This window comes from Leuresthes tenuis, unplaced genomic scaffold, assembly GCF_036924035.1.
Source record: "Leuresthes tenuis unplaced genomic scaffold, fLeuTen1.0.hap1 SCAF_13, whole genome shotgun sequence".
Lineage (NCBI taxonomy): Eukaryota > Metazoa > Chordata > Actinopteri > Atheriniformes > Atherinopsidae > Leuresthes > Leuresthes tenuis.
In genome coordinates, this window is record NW_027325367.1 from 22,562,316 (window position 1) to 22,586,153 (window position 23,838).

The 23,838-nt window shown below is 41.8% G+C and overlaps 1 pseudogene; it reads left to right on the plus strand.

The window, feature by feature from the left end:
• The first annotated feature begins 1,618 nt into the window (after positions 1 to 1,618).
• Positions 1,619 to 19,621, plus strand: LOC140266800 (DNA repair protein RAD51 homolog A-like; annotated as a pseudogene).
• The last annotated feature ends 4,217 nt before the right edge of the window (positions 19,622 to 23,838 follow it).

Consider the following 23,838-nt stretch of genomic DNA (forward strand, 5'->3'; position numbering starts at 1 on the left):
ACAACCACACACTTGCTGACAGTCTCTCCTAAGGACAATTTCAGAGACAATTAACCTAACATGCATGTTTTTGGACAGTGGGAGGAAGCTGGAGTACCCAGAGAGAACCCACGCATACACAGGGAGAACCTGCAAACTCCACACAGAAAGGCCCCAGCCGGGAGTTGAACCTGGAACCCTCTGGCTGTGAGGCAACACACCAACGTGCAGCCCGTTTTACTTATTCTTATTGCTAATATAAAATGCTGGAAGCTCGGTCTGCTGGACATGAAAAATAAAACTTCCTGGATGTTTTCAATGTTATTCTTGTAAACCACGTTTCTAATGTAATATATAACACATTACTGGATAAATGAAGGATTTCTAGTAGCTACCATGGCTTTTAATCATTAATGTCAGTTAATGTGCTTTGTGTCTTAAAATCATCCGCGCTAGCAGATGTAGTATTGAAGTAATTTGTGTATTCCTCTCATCAAACACTCTGTCCTTGTGACATATTGACTTCAAATTCACAGGAATAGTTGAGCATTATGAGTGAAATAAATGGCCCAAAATATGACATGATTGGTTACTCTCTGTCAGAGATATAGGGGGTAACAGAAGGTTTCAAGGGAACTGAATTTCACACAAGACCGGGTCTTTTCTCAGTATGGTGCCTAAGCAAAATAGACCCTCTGCCTTTTTCTCTAATCCAATATATCAAACGTAATTAATGGTCATGTTACTAAAGGTCAGTGAGCTAATGCCAATTTCAATATTTAGTGTTCAATAATGACACACAGAAAAACTCTGTCCTGTGGATAGTGCTAGAGTGACACATTGTATGTTTTTTTCTAATGATTTGTTCCCAGTGATCAGCACCTCACTATCATTTTTGGTGTATGACACCTTTATATGAGACACAATTAAAAAAAAAAATCGCTTATGATTAACAAGGAAGATCCTACTAAGATCACAGATCTCTTTTTCAAGGAAATCCTGACCAAGAAAAAGCAGCAACACGACCCACAAACAAGAGACAACCACAGTTAAAAACAGTTACAATAAATAATTTTTAAAAAACGGTTCATATTAAAATGAATTAAAAGCTGTGATAGAGCAGTGATTGCATCTCCAGGCCTTTCAATATAAATGTGAAATTGTTCAAAGAAATAAGGCGTTTTGGAGACTGTTACAGTCTGAAGGAGCTTCCCACTCTGTACGAACACGAGGGACAATCAATGTGTACAAGTCCTGAGAGTGCAGATCATAAGGACCATCAGACTTTTGTTGAAGATACATACACAGGTAGGGAGGGAGCAGACCCAAATGGCCTTTGGAAATCAGTCAATACCTGTGTGTATACCTGCGGGTTGCCAGATCAGGCCATCCAACCCGGGAATAAAGTTCACATTGCTGAGTTTGAGTTTATGATATATAACCAATAATAATGTGAAAGGGATATATTTTCACAGTATTCGAAACATAATTTGAGTAAAGGTTCAAGGAAAAGGTAGTTAGTAACAGACTTTCTAAGATTTTCCGAAAATAAATTTCGTAGTCTTTTATTTGGAAAGGTTGGTGGCTGATTTCCTTTTGGTCATAGGGGACGTATACGTATGACGTCATTCCGTTCACTTGATATTTTGCGCGCGGGAGCTTTGGTTGTTGTACAGCTGAGCTTGAGTGGAGCGAGACTGTGAAAAGCAGGTGAAAAATGCATGAATTTCAGATATAATAGTTCTTTTTAGCGTGAGATTACAATAAATGGAGGCGGCGCGAGTATCCGCTTGAACTGAACTGGTCTCTTCAATTGAGCAGTGTTGTCATCTGGCTTGCAGAGATGCTATAAACTGATGGAAAAACATTACTAATGCTAAGCTAACAAGTGGTATAAGATGGAAAAAAAATAGACTGTTATCCCGATTTTTTCATTGGAAGCCCAAGAACAAGCTGGAGAAATCGTTTATTAAAAAAGTATTTATTAGTGGTCACAAGTAAAGTATATTGCAGCGCTGGACTCGGAGTGCCAGAGCTCCCGCAGGAAATCCATCAGGCCGAGCCCGGTTATCCGGAAACATGTTATATTTATATTCAGCTTTATTTCACAGAAGTTGTTTTCACACTTGTCAGAGTATAATTGGCCAGTTTTGGGTGACATGCTCAGGCCAGCTGCTGTCCTTGTTGTGTTCTTTGGATGTGATAAACAATGTGAGTGTGAGTGCTGTTTTAGGCGTGGATCTAATGTACCAGACCTATCTGCCCTAATAGAGATGTTTTTTCTGACCCAGTTGTTTATGTCCTTCTAAGGTCTTGGACCATTTAAGGTCATCTGTTGTGCAGTATGAGCAGAGTGGAAAAGTACCAGCTAGGAACATAGGTTATTTAGGAAAATACAGAATATGAATTTCTAATGTCTAAGATCAAAGCCAATTATAACAAGACGTAGTTGTGAAACTAACAGCAAGGCTTCTTCAGTCACGCCAACGTATTTGGCAGAGTTCTTGATGATCCTAATGAAAGCATTAATTTTATCTGACAGTCACACACTATCCCTCTGCCTACCAGCATTTCATATTCAGACCATGGCAACAAGAAGTGACGTCAGAGTGGAAGCAGAGGCAGAGGAGGAAGAAAGTTATGGACCACAGCCACTTTGCAGACTGGAGGTAACTCCATTCCACCATGGCCTGCAATGACTTTGCCAAATTCTTCATAGACAAAGTCCAAAATATTAGACAAGCAGTTGGTACATCAGCAGCAGGTTCAGCATATGTACCGTGTCCACCGAAAACCGGTTTAAACACCATGACACTATTTCAACCCATTAACAGTAAAGACCTGGAGGACATCTTACGTCACCTGAAGTCCTCCTCTTGCTGTTTAGACATCCTACCAACAGGTTTTTTCAAAGGGGTCTCAAAGACTTTGGAGTCAGACCTGTTACTGATTGTGAACTTGTCCTTAACGTCATGTGTGTTTCCAGAGCCACTAAAAACAGCTGTAATTAAACCTCTGCTGAAAAAGGACAATCTTGACAAGACGCAAATGAACAACTACAGGCCCATCTCAAATCTCCCATTTTTAAGTAAGATCATTGAAAAAGCGGTTTTTCAACAGCTTAATTACTTTTTAACACAAAATAACTGCTATGATACCTTCCAGTCAGGCTTTAGACAGCACCACAGCACTGAGACTGCTCTGACCAAAGTGTTTAATGACATATGTCTGAATACAGACAGTGGAAAAATGTCAGTCTTAGTTTTACTGGATCTCAGTGCTGCCTTTGATACAGTTGACCACAATATATTACTCAAACGACTGGAGAACTGGGCTGGTCTTTCCAGAACTGTACTAAACTGGTTTAAAACATACTTAGAGAACAGGAAGTACTTTGTGTCAATAGGTAACTTTACATCTGAGCAGACAAGAATCACATGTGGAGTTCCCCAAGGTTCCATCCTGGGACCTCTTCTGTTTAACATCTACCTGCTCCCACTGGCACAGATTATAAAAAACAACCAAATAAACTACCATAGCTATGCAGATGACACACAGATGTATATCAATGTCACCAGGAGACAGAGGGCCTGTACAGGCCCTTGGAAAATGCATTGAGGAGATTAATGACTGGATGTGCCACAACTTCCTCCAGCTAAACAAAAACAAAACTGAGGTAATTGTCTTTGGAGCCAAAGATAAACGATTGAAAGTCACCACAGAGCTTCAATCTATAAATCTAAAAACTACCAACCAGGCCAGAAATCTGGGTGTAGTGATGGACTCAGACCTAAATTTGGACAAACACATTAAGGCAATAACAAAGTCAGCCTACTATCACCTTAAGAATATATCAAGGCTAAAAGATCTGATGTCTCAGCAGGACCTGGAAAAACTAGTCCATGCATTCATCTTTAGTAAGCTTGATTATTGTAACAGCATCTTTACAGGTCTGCCTAAAAAGTCAGTTAGACAACTGCAGCTCATCCAGAACTCAGCTGCTCGAGTCCTCACTAAGACCAAAAAAGTGGAGCACATCAGTCCAGCTCTGAAGTCTTTACATACTGTCCATAAGAGGATAGACTTTAAAGTTCTGATGCTGGTCTATAAAGCTCTGAATGGTCAAGGACCAAAATACATCAGTGACCTCCTGACCCACTATGAACCTTCCAGACCCCTCAGGTCATCTGGATCCGGTTTTTTATCAGTTCCCAGAGTCAAAACCAGACATGGAGAAGCTGCATTCAGCTTCTATGCTCCACATGTCTGGAACAAACTCCCAGAAAGCCTCAGATCAGCTGAAACACTCAGTGTATTTAAGTCCAGGTTGAAGACACATCTATTTTCAGCTGCATTTGAATAAGCTTGAGTTTCAAAACGGAATCATGTTTTAACTATTGATTTTATCTATTGTTCTTATTTCCTTCTTTTGTTTAAATTTTAAATCATGCTTTTTATTTCTTCTGCACTTTGAATCACCTTGTTGTTGAATTGTGCTATGCAAATAAACTTGCCTTGCCTTGTATTCTAAGTGCAGATTGTTCTATTGTGTTTGTCTACTTACAAGTTCTTCTTTTTTTTCTTCAGATTTTTGTATTTATTCTTAAATGAACTAAACTTCTGCGTAGAGAAGAAAGTAAATGAATCCTTGGTTTTTAGGAGCAAATATGAACTATTTGTAGCATTACAGCATGGCGTCTTGCATTCCATTATGTGAACGTTATTTTTGTTATTTTCCATGCTTCTTTTTACAAAGGATTGTCATTGCGCCAATTATGAATTTCCTCTTCACGTTGTGTAATATAAACCAGTCTTCTGCTCTCATGTCAGCATGGTCACATGCATAGTTGAATTCAAGCTATGATTACAGCTTTATAGTCACATGGACCCAGGGAGCCCCAGTAGAAGTTTGAATTGTAATGTAACGAGATTTTCTTCACATATACCTGACAGTAGTTTTGATGTTGTGGCTGATCAGTCTTTACAAACAGTGAGAAAGAAAACATAAAAGATTGTTTGAGCTGCAAACATTGTTTGCCACATTGCTCTGGGCACAAGTCACTGCCACATTGCTCTGGGCACAGGTCACTGCCACATTGCTCTGGGCACAGTCCACTTGCACATTGCGTGCCACGTTATGAGAATCTAGATGTACATTCTTGACCAAAACAACATCAAAGCATATGATGCAACAGCTATTGTGACGTCCATTTTAGAACGCTCAGCTATTCGAGGGAGCTGGAAACATGGACCATGACAAAATGCCGAACATAGACAAGTCACGTGGTCATAAACTAAACATAACACCCTAACTTGGTCTGACTTTAACTTGCATATCAGTGTTACTTGTACTTATTCAGTTCAAGATATTGAAAGTGATATATAGCACTCAGTGTATAGACTGTGAGGATGCAAATATCCACATGAAAATTAGCAGCTCCCCCTTTATAAAATCTCCAGAATATTAGCCGGTGAGACAATGTATGAACATGTTGGCAAATATTTCGAAGCATTTGCTGTGCCTGTGTGCTGCTTTCCACTCACTCCCTGCTATGTTGTTTACATACAGATACATGCGGAACTCATATCAACATAATAAAGAGCCTTAACTGCTACTCTCACGCTGTGGAGAAAAAAGACATTTCCACAGTAGTTTTCGGATCACATGATCACATACCTCTTGTGTGCTGTAGACATTCATCACACAGCTCTCTTACCCTTGCATTAACAGTCTGGAGAGCACATGACCAGCAAAAAGCCTTGTGCTGCGTTGGTCTTGTGTGAACAACTGCAGAGAAAGTAAAGACCAAATTGTTGGCATACCCCTGAACGCCTTCCTGTGTGAAAACAGCTTCAGGTTTCTTATTACACTGAAACTTGAATACTTTTCTGCACTTGTAAGTTGTTTTGGATAAAAGCACTTAGTCGATGTAAATGTTAAAAGTTCCCACATAGGTAAATAGTGGTATATCCATGTGTATTGTTAGTTTTCTCCAAGTGAATTAATGCAGGGATGTCTTTTTCATGCAGCAATGTGGAATCGGTGCCAGTGACACTGGAGGCTGGAGGATGCAGGATTCCACACCATTGAAGCAGTGGCCTATGCACCCAAGAAGGAACTGCTCAATATTAAGGGCATCAGTGAGGCCAAGGCCGACAAAATTTTAGTAAGGAACTCTCATTACATGTGTAGTTTCAAAGTCTTTTATGTGTTTTTACTAGAAATTAAGCATACATACGTTTTTGCAGTTTCTATAATTAAAGACTTGTGGCCAGCATGGCTCGAGTTTGTTCAATTTTACTTCTTAATATGCAGGTGTGTATTTTTTCCTCTCATAGTCCTAGATACATCTGGGCATTCAGATGTAGGGCATACAGTCATAAAACTCTCATAACGGTTAACTTCACTGAAAATTAATTTTCAAACAAAACCCCAATGATGTTCTCTTAATTCTCAACAATAAAACATGAGATGATGGTTTGCACAACTCAACAATACATTTGTCATTGCTAACTGTATGGGCCTCAGCTATTTGTTTTCATTATATGTTCAACAATGGGCCACACCAAGCTGGCCAAGTTGCAGTAGCTCTGCTGGATTTGTGTGCATTTGTTGTTTTTTGTGATTATACTGAGCTATTTTTCCTCAATTTACTGATTTTTGAGATATTTTTCTGTGCTGCTTTGGAAGCTGTGCTGCTTTAGTGGATTCTCAATATCTGTTATGAAGAGTTGGCAAGCCAACAAAAGAGTCATTTATCAACGGGAGCAGCTAACGGAGTTTCCAGATCCCAGCTCAAGCCCAAAATAAGACACCGAATTCACAACCATTTGAAGAGAAAACGCCTTGGATGTCAGGCAGGAGCTAGAGAAAAAACAGATGGAAGGACGCATACAGACCAGGGGCCTCATGTACAAAGGGTACGTACGCACAAAAAAGTGGCGTACACACTTTTTCACGTCAACGATCAGATGTATCAAAAGCGAAATGACCGTGGAAATGTGCGGTGCCTCACGCAAATTTCAGGGCTGTCGTACGCACTTTTCTACAGCGGTTGTTTCTTTGGCGACACTTACAGGTGATGTTGGGAAACTGTTATAATGATAAATTTAAACACAATTTGTCCTCAGAATGAGCGTTGTGCACATCTGAGACACATGAACAATTATCACTGATAAACAATTAACACACCCATGTGTCTGCAAATACAGTTAGAGTGAATATAAAAGTATGCGCAAAGTGGTGCAATGCATACTATTAAAAACAATGGCTGCTTTAGCGGTGTTGGAAGACATATGAAATGGTGCAATAAGGAGAGAGCGTGTATTTAGAGACAGACATAATTTGTTGGCACATGAGGACAAGTGGCTCATCAGCCGCTTTAGGTTCCCGAGGGCAATCCTCATGGAGCTATGCACAGAGCTGCGGCCGGCGTCGGAGCGCAACACAGCGAGGAGCCATGCGCTGCCTGTTCGTTGGGGTTCCTGGCAACCGGGGCATTTCAAAGGGACTGTGCCAGTCGACCCTGAGCCGAGCCATGCCAGCCGTGTGGGATGGGATTATATGCATCTCAGCCAGGTATATCAAATTCTCATACAATGCAGCTGAACAGGCCAACATTAAAGCGCAATTTGCAGCGACAGCCGGTTTTCCTAATGTAATCGGAGCCATCAACTGCACACACATTGCTATAAAAGCGCCATCACATGATGAATTTGTGTATGTCAACAGGAAGCAATTCCATTCCATCAATGTACAGATCATTTGTGATGCGCAAATGCACTTAACTAACATTGTGGCAAGGTGGCCTGGTTCAACGCACGACTCATACATTCTGAGTAACAGCATTGTTGGGAACAGACTACAAGCTGGCACTGTGCGCGATGGGTGGCTTCTTGGTGAGTAACTTTCCTAATATTATTCCCCATGAAGTGCATTGAGCATGTGCGAAGAAAATTTCTATCCCGTCTTCACAGCATCATAGTTGGTGGTTAAAGTTAGAAACTTGCTGTCTTTTTGTTGGTTAAACTACAGTTTAAGATCTTTCTAACAAGCCCCTGATCGTCTCTGTGTGCAAATGTTAATAACCCCGTGCTTGTGAAATGTCTCACTGAGTCTCACCTTTTCCCCGGTGCACTTCTGCTCTAGATTACTGTATGAACACGTTTGTTGTGAGTTACACAAATATAGGTATTTACCTTGGGGGTAATCAGAGTCACCCACATTCCCACACCCACCACCCCTGAGAGAGCAGTGTCACCCATAGTTGTGTCGACTCTCTGTTCAACTCCTCAGTATTAAAGGCCTCGCTCACGCTCACGCTCTCCCACCCACTCCTCTTACGTTTGCTGCTTATATCGTAGGCCAGCATGCCAAAGAGCACATTTTTCTCCTCCACTTCAGAAAGTAGCACCAAGTTATTCATTTTTCTGTTTTACGCATTCTTTATTCTTTCTTTTCTGATCGTGCAGAGAGGGGAATCGCAGGTGTAAGGCTCATTTAAATATGATTTGCATATTTAAGTAGGGGCGTGGACAGGGAGGAGTCGGGTACTCCAACATGCGCGCTCAATTCCACGTTGATTGAGATGTACAAAGGAAATGTGCTTGGATTCATGCGTGCTCACACATTGATACATCTGGATATTTTTGTACGTTTGTACGGGCATTTTGGTTTGAGCGTACGCCATGTTTCAGTAGGAAATCCACGCAAGTCTTTGTACATGAGGCCCCAGGTCTTCCTTCGATATTGATGGCAAATATTAGATTGCTTGCAAACAAAATGGACGAGCTTCGCTAGCTCAGTAGGACACAAAATTAATCTAATCTTGAGAATGCAGTATTATGTAGTTCACTGAGACATGGCTGCTGGAGCATATTCTGGATGCAAATGCATCTCTGTCCAGCTTTAAGACAAAATGAGCCGACGGAGACATCAGGAGCAGTGGCAAAGGCAGAGGTCAAGGTATTGCAGTGCTTGTTAACAAGAGATGGTGTGATCCTTACCATTTCACTTTGAAGGAGAGGATCTGTAGCAGGTACATTGGACTGCTTGTTGTGAGTTTATGTCTATACTGTCGACCAAAGGAATGCAGCAGTGTTGTTCTGGTAGCGGTTTATACATTAACTGCAGTCCCTGCTGACGCAGTCTGTGACGTCATCGACTCAGTTGTTGCCAGGCTACAAACGCAACATCCCAACAACTTCATGGAATTCTGGAGGTTTTAATCGAGTCTACTTCTCAGCTGCACTTACAGCCTTTCAACAGTTTGTCAACTGCTGTATTTCACCAGAGAAAATAAAAAGTTTTTTATGCTAATGTAAAAGATGCATGCAGTTCCAGTGCTCTGCCTCCACTAAGAAACGCTGACCACAATATTGTTCTTCTAACCTCCAACCCATTGTTAAGCAGCAACTTTGAAAGTACAAACTTCAAAAAAACATTTCTCAGGAGGCTTAGGATGAGCTGCAGAGATGCTTTGAATATACAGACTGAAATGCACTCTGTGAACCACATGACAGATGATATCAATGCCACCACTGAGTGTGTGACAAATTACATCAGCTTCTGTGTGGATGGTATTATTCCCACAAAGGACAGAGAGATGCTTCCCCTGTGACAAATGCTGGGATCACCACTGACCGAAAAAGCTGCTGAACATGAAACAAAAGTCTTGTGTGAGGGAGACGAGGAGTTATTGAGAACTGTTCAAAAACAGTTGGAAAAAGAAGACAACAGTGTGCAAGGAGGTATACATAAAATGCTATAAAGAAAGCTCCAGCAAAATAACGTGAGTGATAGGTGGTCAGGGATTAAAAAGATCAAGGCTTTAAAGTGAAAGAAGATCTGATGGAAGCCTGGACAGAGCCAATGAGTTAATATGTATTTCAGTGGTTTCAGCGTAGGTCGACATGCAGCATGTTCCTCCCCTGCCCCCAGCAACACAAACAGTACCTCACACCCTACCTGTGCCCACATCCGCCCTGTCACACTCCATGATGTCATCCTCCACCACGTTGATCTTAATACAGCCTTACTGAAACCCGTGTCTCCAGTAGTCGGGGGAAGAGGCAGCTAGAGAGACTGAACCAGAACAAGGCTGCAGGTAATGGTCAGAAATTCAGTGGGAGGGGGGTTAGAATAGTCCCACACAGGGCTCTACCTCTCACTATGGCCCCACATACTACTACGGTCCGCCCAAACATTGTTCCATCAGTCTTGTGGTTTGTTAAGAAAGATGCAACTTTGCAAACCTAAAGTATGCTTTTTACAGAGAAGAGGCTTTCTCCTGACAACCAACATCACTGAGATGTTTCTTTCTCTTAGCGTTACATGGTCTAATCTCGGGTAAACTTGCTTGGACATCCACTCTCAGCATCTTGCCCGGAAGTTCACTAGCAATAATCTTTCCCACTATAGAATGTTGAACTGCCGATTGTTTCAAATCTCCTCAAAACGCTTTCCAGATTGATGGGCACCAAGAGCTGCTCCTGTAGGGCCATTGCTGAGGTCTTTCTCCTTTGGCATTGTTTTAATACACACAGACATGTTTTAGACCAGCTAACGGCTAAAACCTCTATTTGCTGATGACCAGGTAATCAGTTGCACCTGGTTGCTACTTACCCTCTTAATTCCTATGGAAGCAGTAAGAGTGTACGTGGTTTTTCACACACTGCTTGTGCTTTGTAATGTCGTCGGGCTGTCTTGCTTGACACGCTTGTGCAACACTTTATGGAGGTGTGGGACACTGCAGACCAGACGTACGATGTAGTACAGTCTCTTCTACCCTGGATATTTCACAACCTTTCACACCTTGGATCTTGTGACCAAAACATTTTAGATGTTGGTTTGGGCTGCAGATTAACTGTAAAGCCAAAATCATTACCTGATTAGTTACCGGGCACAGTTACCTGCTTTTTCCTGATTGGTGCAAAATATTTATATGCATTTGCTTAGTCCCAGGCGTTTGAAAAGCGCCCCCTAGTGTTAGGGTTGCCTCGTGGTGTTACACTTTTCGAACAGCTTGGGGCGCTTATTTAATGCCTGATAGCACTTGTAATAAAGTGCAAGGTAAAGCAAATCGTATTTTGGATAGCGGGTGAAGTGGATAAATTAATACCTTTTTGTCTGTGTCTGTTTGCCCACCTACCTCACCTACCTAAGGTAAGATATGAACTACCATCCAAAGAGGAAGTTTGCTTTTATTTTGAAAACTGTCCCTAAACATAGATAAGATGATGCCTAATATATACAAGCACAAAAAAAAATAGCATGAGCTGACTTGACTGCAGTTTGACAATCATAGGGCATAAGCACTGACACCATGGCTGCTGTTTTTCTGCTGGACAGATAATGCTTTGGTTTGCTTTGTGAGAAATTTCTAATTTTTAAGACTATACAGCTAGCTCAACTATGTTGTGTTTTAGTGAGTGACTGTATTTGCCACAATTTCTGATGTTAGCCCAAGGCTAACTCACTGCTCTTCCAGCTGACTGTGATGGTGAGGGTTCACACGTTGTAGAGGCGTGGCTTTGGAGGGGATGGTTTAAAAATCTAGCTTTCTCTTCCTTATTACTTTTGTTAGACTTTTGTGGGACGGCTGTAACTCAGGAGGAAGAGCAGTCACCTACCAATCAGAAGGGCAGTGGTTCGACTCTCAGCTCCTCCAGGTCACGTCACAAGTGTCCTTAACCTCACATTGCCTACCGATGCATGTGTGAATGCTTTGAACAAAGCACTGTGTAGCGTGCTGTACGCGTGTGTGAATGAATGGGTGAATGTAGCATGTAGTGTGAAAGTAATGTGAGTGATCAGCTAGACTAGAAAAGCCCAATACAAGTACAGTCCATTTACCAGAAATTGTGTTTGAAAATCAGCCCATTGGGGCGCAGGGTTGAACAGGTCCTCCTCATACAGAGGCTAAAGCTCCTCGACACAGTCAACTAGGGTTAGAGTCCCAGCTCGGTCCCTTCGCTGCAGGTTATCTCCTTCCTGTCGTGTTATATTTAAATGATGGCCAATTGTGCCAAAAAAAAGTTTTTATAACTATGGCAAAATCTGGTAAAATCTCCATGATGATCTCTCACAGACAAAGATGAAAGTTTTGACAGAAAGCCTACAGCACCACAGCGCAACAATTCCCGTCGTGTATACTGGGACAAAGACAGTAGTCCAGTTAAACTACCAAGTTGAGTTGTAACCACAGCTTGACTCAACTGTGCATATAACAGATGCAAGCATCCACAACATCTGCGAGAGACGCGTCTCAAGCCATGACAGCCGTGAGGCATCTATTATTTCAGCATGGTACCTATTTATCATGCACAAGGTAATCATAAGGAATCTTTTCTCAGTAAAATACATAATAATAAAATATGTATTTATCATATTTACTTAATATCCGCAACAATATGCTGTAGTTTCAGTGTGTAGGCAACATTTCGTAGACAAAAAAACAAATGACCTGTTATGATGATGATTTTCAATTAATTTTGGCAGTTACATGTTGCTGCTTTCAACTAACGGCTGTGAAACTTGAATGTGTTCACTTTTCAAATCTCAACCGCCATGGATTTTACAAAAGTCTGTATTTGTGGTCATTAGCAGAGGCATGTGAAAAACAACTGTCTACATCTGCCGCACTTCAGCAGATTCGCAGCATCAAGATTGTTGGTGTGTTTCAACTTTTTAATTCTCATTAAACTATAAGAAATTGAGTACTTTCTGCTACTACTGTGTTGATATGGAACTATATGTTTTAAATGGCAGGTGACAGTGATGCGCTTCCAGCATGGTGGTAATGTACAGTGCCATTTTACTCACTGGGGCGCTTTTGGCTCATAGGTGGAAGAGCTCAGTGTTCATGGCTAGCACATAAACTCTGCATAAATTCTGCTTAATTTGATACACACACACCAAAGCATCTTTCAATCTCACTGTTGGCCTCAGAAAACCTTCCTGTTCATTCACTGTCAGGAGCCATTACCTCTATTGACACACCAACTAGAGACTAAGCACCAGAGCAAAGTTAACAAGTCTCACTTCTCACTCCTCTCTTAAAAGCAATGAACAGAATTGAAATGAACATTTGATCTCAAAGACTCAGAATAAAAGATTAAAAGAACACTGACTTTCGGTCGAAGAGAACAGATGGCACTGTATCGTTGTTTGTATCATTTAACAGAATGATGTTTTTATTTTTGGCTTGCACCCTGAGATTGCCACAACCTTCACAGATAAGTGGTATACTTCAGGATACACAGGTGTTCAATCCAAAGACCTTGAATTCTTATCATAGTGTGCATGTGGAAATGTTCTTACTTTCGCTATCAAACATTATTGTTTTATCCTCTTAAACTCTGTTTCAATAAAAGTTTAGATAACCTCTGATCACGGTAACCATATTGTTTCAGGCTTTTATAATGCATTGAACAGTTATTTCTTTATTTGCTTGATGCCGACAAATATTTGAACCCTTTTACAGCAAAATTACACACTGCAGTACACACTGCAGTACACACTGCAGTACACACTGCATTACACACTGCAGTACACACTGCATTACACACTGCAGTACACACTGCAGTACACGCTGCATTACACGCTGCATTACACACTGCATTACACACTGCAGTACACTCTGCATTACACACTGCATTACACACTGCAGTACACTCTGCAGTACACTCTGCATTACACACTGCATTACACACTGCAGTACAGTCTGCATTACACACTGCAGCACACACTGCAGTACACTCTGCATTACACACTGTAGTACACACTGCAGTACACACTGCAGCACACACTGCATTACACACTGCAGTACACGCTGCATTACACACTGCAGTACACACTGCAGTACACACTGCATTACACACTGAAGTACACACTGCACACTACAGCACACACTGCAGCACACTGCAGTACACTCTGCATTACACGCTGCATTACACACTGAAGTACACACTCCACACTACAGCACATACTGCAGTACACACTAATACACACTGCATCACACACTGTAGTACACACTGCATTACACACTGCAGTACACACTGCACACTACAGCGCACACTACAGCACACTGCAGAACACACTGCAGTACACACTGCACACTACAGCACACACTGCAGTACACACTGTAGTACACACTGCAGCACACACTGTAGTACACACTGCATTACACACTGCAGTACACACTGCACACTACAGCGCACACTACAGCACACACTGCAGTACACACTGTAGTACACACTGCAGTACACACTGTAGTACACACTGCAGCACACACTGTAGTACACACTGCATTACACACTGCAGTACACACTGCACACTACAGCGCACACTACAGCACACACTGCAGTACACACTGTAGTACACACTGCAGCACACACTGTAGTACACACTGCATTACACACTGCAGTACACACTGCACACTATAACACACACTGCACTACACACTACTGCGCACTATAGTACATACTGCAGCACACACTGCAGCACACACTGCACACACTATAACACACACTGCAGTACACACTGTAGTACACATTGCATTACACACTACTGCACACTATAGCACATACTACAGTACACACTGTAGTACACACTGCAGCACACACTATAACACATACTGCAGTACACACTGTAGTACACACTGCAGCACACACTGCAGCACACACTGCAGCACACAGTACAGCACACGCTGCATTACACAGTACAGCACACGCTGCATTACACAGTACAGCACACACTATAACACACACTGTAGTACACACTGTAGTACACACTACAGCACAAACTGCAGTACACACTGCAGTACACACTGTAGTACACACTGTAGTACACTCTGCATTACACAGTACAGTACACGCTGCATTACACAGTACAGCACACACTATAACACACACTGTAGTACACACTGCAGTACACACTACAGCACAAACTGCAGTACACACTGCAGTACACGCTGCAGTACACACTGCAGTACACACTACAGTACACACTACAGTACACACTACAGCACACAGTGCAGTACTAGCAGGCTTTTAAAAATGTGCTTGGTTAAATGCAGGTGATGTCAGGTTTTGGGCCAGGCAGTCTGTCGTGATGCACTGTGATGACCAGGGTCCAGCTTGACTATATTGCTTTGGGGCCCAGTGTTGACTTGTTATGCCACTGCTGGATTATCTAATAAAATCAATATTTTTTGTAGAATTATCTATCACAGTCAGATTTTATATATACTTATTTTAGTTACTCATGCTGATGGTCTTTGATGTCACAAAATGTTTAAGTCAAATTTCTTTGATATTTTTCACATATTAGATCTGACATGCTTTCTAAAGTTTAAAAATGCTATCCTATGAATTTGCACATTTGTGACATGTTACACATCCCTTTTTGTGTAGACTTGACTCCTGTGATCCAGGATTTTGTTCTTTCCTATGGGCAAATTTGACCTGCCTTGAACAAATATTTTCTACATCTTTTTAACATTTTATTTATGTTTTGTGAAGCAGCACTAGAGATTTTTTTTCTTCGCTTAAGCCTTTTGTTAGGTTTTAAATCTTCCATTGTAAAGCAAAAAGATATGCATCAGTTTTGTTCGGCATTCAATGCAACCAATTGCTGTGCTTACTATAGCTGTAGGTTTCTCTGTCATTGTGTACTAAACGTTTTGATTTTACTGCAAATTTTATCTTCCCTTCTTTTCAGGCAGAGGCTGCCAAACTGGTGCCTATGGGCTTCACCACAGCAACTGAATTCCATCAAAGGAGAGCAGAGATTATCCAGATCTCTACAGGCTCCAAGGAGCTGGACAAACTCTTGCAGGGTGGTTTTCATGTTGCTAATTTATCATCCAGATGTTATAAAAGAGAAAACCTGATGTTCCTCTGACCATCAGCAGTATGAAACTGTGTTAGTTGACTTCCTGTTTCCATGCAGGTGGGATTGAGACAGGCTCCATAACGGAGATGTTTGGAGAGTTTAGAACGGGAAAGACCCAACTGTGCCACACACTCGCTGTCACCTGTCAGGTAGGGTCTGCTGAGAAAGCAATGGTGGGGTAGGTTGTGATGTAAAAGGTCCACTGGTAAACTGAAGTTAGAAAATCTGCTTGGGTGATAGAATCTACATGTTTTCATCTGTCCACAGCTGCCCATTGAACAGGGAGGTGGAGAAGGTAAAGCAATGTACATCGACACAGAGGGAACTTTCAGACCAGAGAGACTCCTGGCAGTGGCTGAGAGGTGAATTGGTACATTTCCCCCCTTCAGGTTCAATGCATGGCAATTTACTTAAATGTATTAATATTTATTTACACCAATGTTTTTCTTATTCCATATTTATTTTAAAACTATAGGCTCTGGGAAGGAAACATCACACCATGTAAGATGTGTTATGCATTGTGGAATATGCCACAATATTAACACACACTGTTTCCAGTTGAATTATTATTTAAACAGAAGAGTTGAACAAAATTAGGCTTCCATGGCATGGACTGTGGCTTTCAGCAGCATTCTACAACACATAACAACATTTTTATACTAATTGTGCATTTTACCTATAAATAGACAGTGAGCCCTACTTCATCTGCAGCATAATCAGATCTACCCGGCCGGACATCAAGTATGCAGCTCTATCTCCCAATGAAGTTACACCTTTAGATAGAAGGTGAATATAGATAATACTAGATCAAGCAGAATAGCATTCATATTTACTTCAAAGCGCTAGCCCAGGCAGCAGTCCACAACAGTGCTGAAACAGCAAAAACAAGTATCTGCTGTAGAGCACACTGAATGAAAAGAGAAACTAATGGTAAAAAGACTTTGGACAGCAATTAAGTGGAATTCAGTGTTGTTTCTACAAAAATGTTATGATGAGCTAACACGAATTACAAGGAAACATTAGCATCTATAAATGACGATAACGTAACTTTGTGAGAACAACGTTTTCTGGTCATTTAGTCAGAAAATCTGCAGGTCTTGCACCCAGCTGTCGGTGATCTGATGATGGGCTTTAAGGGATTTTAACATTTTTGAACTGCTTGGATGTGTCAACTCCCATTTTAGAAAACCCTTCTGGAAAGGTTACGTGTGGTCGCTTGTTGAGATCTTTCATATGACAGATTATGGGATGTGTCACACGGATCAGCAGTTTCCTGACGCAGTATAGCTTTTTTGTCTTTACAGAGTGACCTTCATCTGCTCCATCAGTCTCTCCCTCTCTTTCACTTCATATCTCTCCTTGAGCTGTTAATCTGTGTTTGTTTTGGGGTGTCTGCAGGACAGGACCATCATGCAATATGTGTGACATTCTTGCCCATTCTCTATATTTATTTATTAAATAGTTAACTCTTATCGCAACACCTTTTAATCCTGAGATTTTTTTTAAATAGAATTTCTTTGTTATTGTGACATTAGATATGGGCTGGTAGGCAGTGATGTTCTCGACAATGTGGCCTACGCCAGAACATTCAACACAGACCCTCAAACTCAACTGCTGTATCAAGCATCTGCCATGATGGCTGAGTCCAGGTAAGTCATAATGATACCTACAGTTCTACCTACAGCCAACTGTGGTTGCTCTTTTGTCTGTTTTGTAAAATCCATTGCATGGGTGGGTGTTGGACCAGTCCCTTCCCCAGCAGTGAAGATGTGGTCAGCTATTTAAAAAGGTTTGACAACAACATTCTGGAACACAGTAGTAACTTGTAAAAAAATAATGAAAATTAAAGCTGCAACCTGCCATAAACGGCTGTCGCACCTCAGCACCACACCTCACAACCGCTGTTCAGGCCCAGACTCATCAGGGATGTTGCTTGAAGAAATATTTTCCGCTCAGCAGACATTTGGTAGTGATGTGACCTTCTGCCAGGACTGAGGTGTAGACGTTTTCAGGTGTCAGAAAATGCACTACTGCATAACATTCACTTCCTCTTTCATTGCAAATGATTGTCATTTCACAAGAAGCCAGTAGAATAATTACAATATGTAGAAGGAGACATGTTCTGTTCTGGTTAAGGTTGAAATGGCTTGAGTTGAACTGACATAGAAGTGTGAAGCATGCAACACGTACGGGACTATGGTGGTGACATAACATTCACTCGTACAGGTGAAGGAGCTAGCTGTCATTTGTAAAGATTGGATCATGTATGTGTGAGGTGAAAGTACTTTCATGGTGAAACATCAAAATTCACCATGCAAACGTCTGGCAAGAATAATGAATTTGAATCCGCTGAAATCGTGAAAGACTTTGGCATATTCTGAGATAATGTGAAATATACAGACTCAAACATATATGGGCAGGTCGTCAAAGTAAAAAAAAAAAAAAAATCCACATTCTGTTCGTGGTAGGCAATATATCTGGACGTCAGAGCATCAAATTCCAGCCAACGCATCATTTGTGGTATGTGGTTCAGCGCTGCCGTTTAAAGTGGAAAAATAAAGAGACTAAAATAAACGGTCTAAAGTAAAACAAGCTATTGCTGCACTGATGGGGGATAAAGTGTGTGTGAATGAGGTTAGGAGTGAATCTTAAAGGTTTTGTCTGAAGAAACACACCAGGTACACAAAGTTTTGTTGGCTTTATTGCCCGTTGATGAAGCACAGAAGCATGACATATGGTATCAAGCTAAAATGTCCATGATTTTTTTTTGCTGATGCTCAAAGTTGCTCAGCTGCTGTGCTTGATGATACTGAACAGAACGACATACAAGTTCAAGGTCAATCTATTATTGACAATAATAAAGAGAATAGTGAAACTCCTGCTGCTCCTGTTGAGGAACACGACATTAAAGCTGCCCACAAACCACCGTCAAGGTAATCTGGAGCAAGACATTGAAGAATGCCATATGTCTGTTTTATTTGAAGCTCTTTCCTCTCCAAGCTGCGCTTGCTTTGCTCTTAGAAAGATTGCAAACTGAAAGATAAAGCAGACACGGCCCCCTCTGACTTTATTTATACTCAGTTTTGTGCATCCAGCCAATTTCTAAAGGGAGAGAAGACCAGGCAAGTTAGTCACAGACAGTTAAAGAACACGCTGACACAGGGGCACAGTAACAGTGTTACTGTCATCAATTATATTCCAGTCAGTGCTTCTGAAAGAGTCTTGGATCTCTGAAGCTCTGAAGCTCCCTCTGGTGATACTTGCACCTCCCTGATAGTTGGCTTGACTGCACTGATATTGTAGCATTTCTTTTTGTCTTTTCCAGATTTTTGCCCACCCCAGCTTTAACATGGGCAAAATTCAGTTTTTCCAGGCCAGCTTGATTTGGCTGAGGGCTAAAGTTTCCTTTAACATGTAATCAATGATTCAGTTGTTATAGGAGCTCATTCTAAATTGTTCCATCATAAAGTGGAGGAGGAAAGCCTCTAGATTTCTGTTGAATCAGTGGGGTTTGGTATGCTATTTAATGTTTTCAATGACTGCAGATTTCAGTAAGAGTATTTTTGATAATTGTCTGATCCAGGTGTATATTCTAACACAAACATTGTACATATCAGGTATGCTCTGCTGATAGTGGACAGTGCCACAGCTCTGTACAGAACGGATTACTCAGGCAGAGGAGAGCTGTCAGCCAGGCAGGGCCACCTGGGACGTTTCCTCTGCATGCTGCTCAGGCTGGCAGATGAGGTAAGCAGCTTCTGCAGTGGCATCTGAGGTGGAGAGAGGCTGGGAGGAAAAGTAGGTCGATGCATGGTTACTAAAGTCTTCACCTAATCAGATTCTCTTGTTGTCACTATCTTACAACAAGCTGACAAAAGCTTAAATCATTTAATTCTATTAAACAAACCTCGAATGACGTTTACAAGTTGTTTTTTTATAGATAGCAAGTCATCTATCCAAAGGACAAAAGCACTATCATTATCATCCTAAAGTCAAAGATAATTGAATATATTGATAATTGAACAATATTAAATTAATAACTGTTTTAAAATATGATAATTTTCTCCCAAAAATGTATTTTTTCTTTCTTAAAATATCTTTTTAACATAGATATAGTTCTTGTCTTCATTTTGGCAATATTCCATTTGGTCATGGAAATCTTCCATTATTATGCAGAGGATACAGCTGGATTTCTACATCAAACCAAATTAAATTAGTTCCTTTCATAAACTCATTCATTTAATAATTTGATCACATATTCGAAGAAATGAATCTAAATGCCTCAAAGACATAAGACCTGGATAATCGGTAATTATGCTTCCTAACTTAAGTTATCATAACTGTCCCTTAACACCTTAAGAACACACTATCAAACCACACAAAAATGATTCAACCCCCACTGAACAGGGGTAGACTAAAGCCCATTTCAAATGCACTGCTTTCCATTAATCTAGTGGCAATTTAAAATGTTGGCCATGTAAATTAGCCTCTTGCTGCTTTTCCATAATATTTTAAGACAAAAATCAGACTAGGTTTGACCAAACATATACGTATCACATTCAACACAGCAAATGTGTAAACTACAGAAGCCACATTAAAGGATAGACATGCATAGCAGTATTTGGTAAATTCAACATAAGATTAGTTGTTTAAACTTACTGCTGACTTAATGTGCTGATGAGAACTGCCAGAAATGCAAACAGTGAAGCGTAAAAAAGCTGCAGCCAAGCTGAACACGAGCGTAGACACAAGCAGCTCACAACAGCAGCTGATCAAACAGTGAAGTGTTAAAAAGATGCAGCCAAGCTGAACACAAGCAGCTCACAACAGCAGCTGATCAAACAGTGAAGTGTAAAAAAGCTGCAGCCGAGCTGAACACGAGCAGCTCACAACAGCAGCTGATCAAACAGTGAAGTGTAAAAAAGCTGCACCCAAGCTGAACACAAGCAGCTCACAACAGCAGCTGATCAAACAGTGAAGTATAAAAAAGCTGCAGCCAAGCTGAACACGAACAGCTTACAACAGCAGCTCACAACAGCAGCTGATCAAACTGTGAGGTGTAAAAAAGCTGCAGCCAAGCTGAACACGAGCAGCTCACAACAGCAGCTGATCAAACTGTGAGGTGTAAAAAAGCTGCAGCCAAGCTGAACACGAGCAGCTCACAACAGCAGCTGATCAAACAGTGAGGTGTAAAAAAGCTGCAGCCAAGCTGAACACGAGCAGCTCACAACAGCAGCTGATCAAACAGTGAAGTGTAAAAAAGGTGCAGCCAAGCTGAACACGAACAGCTCACAACAGCAGCTGATCAAACAGTGAAGTGTAAAAAAGCTGCAGCCAAACTGAACACAAGCAGCTCACAACAGCAGTTGATCAAACAGTGAAGTGTAACAAAGCTGCAGCCAAGCTGAACACGAGCAGCTCACAACAGCAGCTGATCAAACAATGAGGTGTAAAAAAGCTGCAGCCAAGCTGAACACGAGCAGCTCACAACAGCAGCTGATCAAACAGTGAAGTGTAAAAAAGGTGCAGCCAAGCTGAATACGAGCAGCTCACAACAGCAGCTGATCAAACAGTGAAGTGTAACAAAGCTGCAGCCAAGCTGAACACGAGCAGCTCACAACAGCAGCTGATCAAACTGTGAGGTGTAAAAAAGCTGCAGCCAAGCTGAACACGAGCAGTTCACAACAGCAGCTGATCAAACAGTGAAGTGTTAAAAAGATGCAGCCAAGCTGAACACAAGCAGCTCACAACAGCAGCTGATCAAACAGTGAAGTGTAAAAAAGCTGCAGCCAAGCTGAACACGAGCAGCTCACAACAGCAGCTGATCAAACAGTGAGGTGTAAAAAAGCTGCAGCCAAGCTGAACACGAGCAGCTCACAACAGCAGCTGATCAAACAGTGAAGTGTAAAAAAGCTGCACCCAAGCTGAACACAAGCAGCTCACAACAGCAGCTGATCAAACAGTGAAGTATAAAAAAGCTGCAGCCAAGCTGAACACGAACAGCTTACAACAGCAGCTCACAACAGCAGCTGATCAAACTGTGAGGTGTAAAAAAGCTGCAGCCAAGCTGAACACGAGCAGCTCACAACAGCAGCTGATCAAACTGTGAGGTGTAAAAAAGCTGCAGCCAAGCTGAACACGAGCAGCTCACAACAGCAGCTGATCAAACTGTGAGGTGTAAAAAAGCTGCAGCCAAGCTGAACACGAGCAGCTCACAACAGCAGCTGATCAAACTGTGAGGTGTAAAAAAGCTGCAGCCAAGCTGAACACGAGCAGCTCACAACAGCAGCTGATCAAACAGTGAAGTGTAAAAAAGCTGCAGCCAAGCTGAACACAAGCAACTCACAACAGCAGCTGATCAAACAGTGAAGTATAAAAAAGCTGCAGCCAAGCTGAACACGAGCAGCTCACAACAGCAGCTGATCAAACAGTGAAGTGTAAAAAAGCTGCAGCCAAACTGAACACAAGCAGCTCACAACAGCAGTTGATCAAACAGTGAAGTGTAACAAAGCTGCAGCCAAGCTGAACACGAGCAGCTCACAACAGCAGCTGATCAAACAATGAGGTGTAAAAAAACTGCAGCCAAGCTGAACACGAGCAGCTCACAACAGCAGCTGATCAAACAGTGAAGTGTAAAAAAGGTGCAGCCAAGCTGAACACGAACAGCTCACAACAGCAGCTGATCAAACAGTGAAGTGTAAAAAAGCTGCAGCCAAACTGAACACAAGCAGCTCACAACAGCAGTTGATCAAACAGTGAAGTGTAACAAAGCTGCAGCCAAGCTGAACACGAGCAGCTCACAACAGCAGCTGATCAAACAATGAGGTGTAAAAAAGCTGCAGCCAAGCTGAACACGAGCAGCTCACAACAGCAGCTGATCAAACAGTGAAGTGTAAAAAAGGTGCAGCCAAGCTGAACACGAGCAGCTCACAACAGCAGCTGATCAAACAGTGAAGTGTAACAAAGCTGCAGCCAAGCTGAACACGAGCAGCTCACAACAGCAGCTGATCAAACTGTGAGGTGTAAAAAAGCTGCAGCCAAGCTGAACACGAGCAGCTCACAACAGCAGCTGATCAAACAGTGAGGTGTAAAAAAAGGTGTAAAAAAGCTGCACCCAAGCTGAACACAAGCAGCTCACAACAGCAGCTGATCAAACAGTGAAGTGTAACAAAACTGCACCCAAGCTGAACACAAGCAGCTCACAACAGCAGCTGATCAAACAGTGAAGTGTAAAAAAGCTGCAGCCAAGCTGAACACGAGCAGCTCACAATAGCAGCTGATCAAACAGTGAAGTGTAACAAAGCTGCAGCCAAGCTGAACACAAGCAGCTCACAACAGCAGCTGATCAAACAGTGAAGTGTAAAAAAGCTGCAGCCAAGCTGAACACGAGCAGCTCACAACAGCAGCTGATCAAACAGTGAAGTGTAACAAAACTGCAGCCAAGCTGAACACGAGCAGCTCACAACAGCAGCTGATCAAACAGTGAAGTGTAAAAAAGCTGCAGCCAAGCTGAACATGAGCAGCTCACAACAGCAGCTGATCAAACAGTGAGGTGTAAAAAAGCTGCAGCCAAGCTGAACACGAGCAGCTCACAACAGCAGCTGATCAAACAGTGAAGTGTAAAATAGCTGCAGCCAAGCTGAACACGAGCAGCTCACAACAGCAGCTGATCAAACAGTGAGGTGTAAAAAAGGTGTAAAAAAGCTGCACCCAAGCTGAACACAAGCAGCTCACAACAGCAGCTGATCAAACAGTGAAGTGTAACAAAGCTGCACCCAAGCTGAACACAAGCAGCTCACAACAGCAGCTGATCAAACAGTGAAGTGTAAAAAAGCTGCAGCCAAGCTGAACACGAGCAGCTCACAACAGCAGCTGATCAAACAGTGAAGTGTAACAAAGCTGCAGCCAAGCTGAACACGAGCAGCTCACAACAGCAGCTGATCAAACAGTGAAGTGTAAAAAAG